Source organism: Lycium ferocissimum, chromosome 1 (genome assembly GCF_029784015.1).
Source record: "Lycium ferocissimum isolate CSIRO_LF1 chromosome 1, AGI_CSIRO_Lferr_CH_V1, whole genome shotgun sequence".
In the NCBI taxonomy this organism is placed as follows: Eukaryota; Viridiplantae; Streptophyta; class Magnoliopsida; order Solanales; family Solanaceae; genus Lycium; species Lycium ferocissimum.
The window spans coordinates 33,342,654-33,348,744 of record NC_081342.1 but is presented as its reverse complement, the minus strand read 5'-3'; positions in this window follow the sequence as shown (position 1 = coordinate 33,348,744).

Here is a 6,091-nt window from a genome sequence, read left to right as displayed (position 1 = left end):
GAAAAACTCAAAAACTTGCCATTCGTCGCTTCTTTTTTTCGTCCGCCCCATATTACTTGTCCATATTTTTTCTAAAAATATTTATCTTAAATTATTTGTTAATTTATAAAATCAGGATAGAATTAGTATTAAGTGTTCTTAAGAATAATCAAGGCCAAATACATAGACAGCCTCCTAAACTTATCATTATTTTCCATTTAGACACCTAAACTAAGAATATTTCCTATTGGACACTCAAATAACCATAAGAGTGTGTCTATTGGACCCAAAATACTTACATGGCATGTGTTGTGCTACTCACCCACCATTTGAGCGCGTAAGCTATATGGATATGTGGACCTAACTTTTCTTTTACTGTTTATGTCGTCCCTAACTTCATCTTGTTGCCAAATTCATTCCTCTCCATTTCGTGCCCTTTTTTCTCCACAGCAAGTTACTACCTTTCCATCAAGACAATTTGTTTTATCCAAAAAATACAGAGGGAATTTTTGTCCTATTTGTCTTTTCTTATTTGGTATTTAATTTTATTTGTTCCTAACTTGAAAGACCCAAATCCATGAATTTGAAAAGTTTATTACTGGATCGCTAAAAATTTCTGTTAAAAAGGGATAAAATCAATAAACTTTTTCATTCGTTCAATCCTCACTAGACAACAAGGACTCAAATTTTTCTGCTCTTTTGAAAGAACTAAATACAGTCAAACATCTCTATACATATTAATAATTCGTTATAATAAAGTTTCACTATAATGGCTCGATTTTCTCCTAATCGATTTTTCGTATATTTTTCTTCTCTATAACAAGGACGTTGCCTATAACAATGACATCCGTTATAGCGGTATACTTTTAAAATTACCTCTCTATAATAACCATACTAAATACCCGTAATAATATTTTGTAAGAAATATATTATGTGTATCACAAAAGTGTCGATGAAGAATTTCCTCAACCTCTGCTTCTTTACTTGGTGATAGAAGAGTCAAATGTTAACTATTTGACCTTCTGAAAAGGAAAGCTATTGAATTTCCTTTTCTTCGAAAGTTTGGACAAAAATTTTCGTCGGTTCGAGTGTTATATTGTGTCAAGAGACAGAAATTACGAAAGCAGTGCCCAACAATTATAGAGTTCTTACGTCAAACTTAAAATATCTAAATTCTCAATTAATTTAACATGCATATGTTCCATATATTTTAACTCTTTATCTGTGTGATACAACTAGTTATGGATTTAGTAGTAATTTATTAGTCTTTTCAATTTTTAATTTATGAGATATGAAAATCAATTGAGATTTTAAAATTTTTAAGTATATTGTTTTCGTTTTTTATAACATAAAAGTACAAAAAGTTAATTGTTTGCGTCTTTTATTTATAACGGTTTAAATGAGATCCATATCGAATGTCGGTATACGTATAACATCACCTCACTATACAGCCTACGAAATTTCCTGACAAACACCGCCACCATAGAGGCATTGTATCAGACACACCGATTTTCCTTTCTGCTATCCTTGTCGAATAACATGGACATAATAATACAAAAAATAAGGATTTCAAAAGAAAATAAGCCATTTATAGTTGATAATATAAACCATTAAGCTTTTCGAAATCAAATTAATCTGAGTATATATTATACTATGAATAGATGTCGAATTCAAATTATATCTGAAATCCTTGATTTACGGAGTACAAAAAAGAGTAAAGCCATCCTATTCTCCTTCCTCGAAGAACTGATATCTGGAGAAGGGGAAAGGGGTAAATACAATATGAGGGGATTTACTCCTTCGCTGGACCAAGGCAAGAAGAAAAAGAGTCAAGGAAAGAGGAGGTAGTGGGTCTAGTTGTGGGGATTATTAAATTTAAGGTGGATCTATTTTAATTGATGTGGCTTTTTTTTAGTTGGTTACTCTGCCACATAAGCACTATTTAAGCTTCATGCTCTAATTTTTTTCTGGAACCGAGTTCTTAGTGTCCAATAGACACACTTTGATGGTAGTTTGAGTGTCTAATGTAAAACATCTTAGTTTTAGCCATATTTAAACGAAAAATTATGACAAGTTTTTTACTTTTCATGCATTTGGCCAATAATCAATACTCCCTCCAGTTCAAAAAATAGTGTCTACTTATCCTTTATTTTAAGGTTCAAAAAGAGTGCGTTTTGCCAAAATTAAGAAAGAATTAACCTTATTTTTTAAGATTTGCTCTTATTAAGTGTTGAGTGGTCAAATTTCAATATCTATTTTATTAGCGGTAGTTTAGTCAAATTACCTATTTTTACCTAGGAGCTACTCCGTCCGTCTCAAAATATTTATCGTCCTTACCAAAAATACTTGTCTCAAAATATTCATCATTTTATCTACCTAAGATAAAATTAAGTAGTTTTTCTTTCATTTTACCCTTGTATTATCAATGGGCTAATTTTGTGTGTTCACATACCAACATTTAAGAGGTTTTATCAGGAGTAAATATTTATTAAGGAGACAGAACATGATGAAATATGTTAAGAGGGTAAAATAGTCAAAATGCTACCCTTATAAATGCTTTCTTAATGGGCGCGCAAATGAAAAATGGAACAAATATTTTGAAATAGTATTTTCCTAAGAGGTATGCAAATGGCTAAGTGGACAATCTTTTTGAACCTGAGGAGTATTGATTAGAGTGCAATTTATTGCAAAGATATAAAGGTAAGGTAGTAAAAATAAATTTTTTATTTATGATTTCTTAAGGGGCGTGTAAATGGAAAAATGGACAAATAATATGAGACGGACGGAGTAACGAGTTTATACTATGAGTCTGTTCGGATTGGCTTATTTTAGGTGCTTTTAAGTTAAATTAACCTTTTAAGCACTTTTATAGTATTTGGGCAAGATAAAAAGTAATTTTAAACATTTGGTTTTAATTCAAAATAACAAAAATAGTCAAAATAATTTTAAAAAAAAAGAAGCCAAAAGTAATAAGTTAAAATTCCTAACTTATAACTTATGCTTATAAGCCGTAAGTTGTAAGCTCATCCAAAAAGATTCTATAGCAATCTCATTAAACACAAATTTTAGATTTTTCTTTTTAGTACCATTATATATACTAATTTCTAGACACGTGTGTTCGGTATTACATGAATGCCCAATGGTATATTACATGTTTTATAAAATAATTTGAATATTATCAAAACATAATTTTGAGTAAACATTTATATATGAAAGAATAAAGCTAACACACACCTAATCTTAGGTGGTCATTAAGTTGTATAGTATATTTTTCTTATGTTAGTCATTTTAAAATTGCAAGAAGGTGCCACGTAGGAAAAGTCTACCTATGATGGTACAAGAATTCAAGCAACGTATATTTGGGGACACAAATAAGATAGCTCCTCTGTCTCTTCCGCATAATAAGATTTTTGGGCATCATTTTTGGTCAGGGATGAAATGCAGTGCAGTAGAAGATGACCTTGTTGTTCTTACACATCATTAAGTACACGTTTTTGTGAATGATTAATGTGGATCATCATATTGTGAATTATTTTTCATGGTCAAGATAATTATATCGTCTGAACATATAAAGAAGAATGATAAAAGCTTAATTAGATACATGCTATTTTTTACTTATTTTGTTTTTATGAATAAAAACATGCAATGAAGCATATCTTACCTAATATTTCTTTATAAATTGATATTGGTGGTGTATGTTCTTGTCCACAAATCAGATTCAAACACACCACAAATCAGCACCAAAGCTCCAGAGACAATTAAAATTAATAGTAACTCATACTACGACTGGCCCAAATTATGTGACACTTTTCGCTTTTCGAGAGTCAATTTGAGTAATATTTTAAGTTAAGTTGAATTAGATCAACTACACATTTTAAAATTAAATTTATATATTAAAAAATTTAGAATAAATACTATAAATCCAATTAACCCATGTCAATATGATTAAAAAGTATCTTTTTAACGTTGATCAAAGTTTACATATCTAATCTCAAAAAAAAAATATCGCGTAAATTTGAAGAAAGAAAGTAGCAAAGGCATCTTCAATGAAGTCCTTGACCTCACGATCTTCAACCTTCGTCCATGGCTCTTATAGACCTCACTACATATATATTAGTCTTTCCCTCAATTTATATGACAATATTTCCATTTTAATGTGTTCAAAAAAACGTCACCTTTTCATATTTAGAAAAAGTTTAACTTTTTTATTTATGATTCTTTCACACAAAATATCTAAAACTTATTTTTGTACCACAAATTTTAAAAGTCTTTCCTTTTCTTTTTTAAATCTCAGCCAAATGACACCTTCATATAAATCGAGATGAGGGTGTACCTTTTTTTATATCTAACTACACCAACACACTCACTGTACGGTAATCCAGGGTTACTATTTTTAAAACACACGTTTCTAATAAAAATCAAGTATTTTCCTTTCCAATTCAAAGGCTATGTCGTACAATAAAAATAAACTAAAAGGAAAAAATAACATTCGTGATATGAATGCTCTGAGAACAACAATAAGCTCTGAGAACAACAATAATGTTGTGAGTCTCTTACATTGAATTTGCACATATAACAAATATTGTATCAAAAATATAACAAACATTGTCTTTATGGGGGTTGACCAAAATAAATATGACGGTAAAAAAAATATTGGAAGTAAATAATTTGATCAACTTCTCCTAAAGAGGAAACAAAAATAACATTTATCGATTACTGCGGTTTCGTTATCTGCAACCATTTTGTACCACTTTCTTATCAAGCAAATGCATCAAAAGTGATGATTAGTAATACACATGACCCATATTATCGATAATGTAGACGTTACTGCAATTTAGATCGCTGTGAATAACACAAGGTTCATGTGTATACAAATAACACAACACTTTGAGAATCTACGTTGTAACCTTTCTTTAGCGCTTTCATTAAAACATGTTTGCGTTTTTCTCTACTCTCTCAAATTACCTGCAGCACTATGTTATTCTTGTGCTTCAACATCTTTAGATTCGCGACTTATTTTTTTTTCCAATGACATAGTGTTGTATTTGTTTACAAAGAGTATAGTAAGTACTCTCTATTTTGAGTAAAAAACAATAAAAGAAATTTAAGACAAAAAGACATATTTTAAAGTTTCAACTTTCCAAGAGGCAAAGTTTGATGAGATTTAACATAACCAGAAATATAATTACTATGGGAGACTTGTTTAAAATGTTTGCCCCATAAAAAACTATTTTCTCCAATAAAGCATACAATGAAAGTAGTGTTGAGATTTTGCACCAGAATTTATTCGGCAACTGTGCTCTTAATTGTTTAAGAATTTGTATGGTCTACTCCGTTGCAAACTCACGCGATTCGGTTTTCGTGGGAGATTACAATGCAATTGTGTTCTTGTGCATCAGTGTCTTTAATAGGCCAATTGATTAGTGATTGATAGTCCATAATGTTGTGCAATTTGACTTGGTTCCACACAAGAAGTGCGGAATTGGACCCGGTTTCATGCCACTTCAATTCCCTCTTCTTGTTCAAACACTCTGTATACTTTTTCCAACGATCTGATATATAGTCATCCTCGCGTTCTTCATTTCACCCATAATTTCTGAATTTAGTTCAAAACTGAGTTAAAACATCAATAAAGAAAAAAAAGTGTTGAACGCAGTCTCAACAGTAGTGCACGTTCTAAACTACAATTACCGTAAAATGGTCCTACGTTGATTGGCACTACATCTAGACAATCACAACAGTAATTTATTTGCCTTTAGTCATTTGGTTTTTAACGCATCCCTTCATATGAGGTAGCGTTTCTTTTTCTTGTTTAAGTAGTTAGCGAGAGGAAGTTAGGCAAGAATCTCTTCAAAGAGGTGTTTGATGCGTGCATCTGTAGTCTTTTTATAAAAAAAATTAAAAATTAATAGTAAGGGTATTTTCGTAATTTAACTTTTAAGTTAGAGAGTTCATGCTTTTAATATAATATAGATATAGATATAGATAGATTAATATAATATAGTTGCAAAAATATTTAAGCATTTGTAGAAATAAGTGTAACACAGATAACATAAACCTCAACTTCTAAAATTCAAATACTTAAATGAATTTAAAGTTTTGAAAGTTGTGA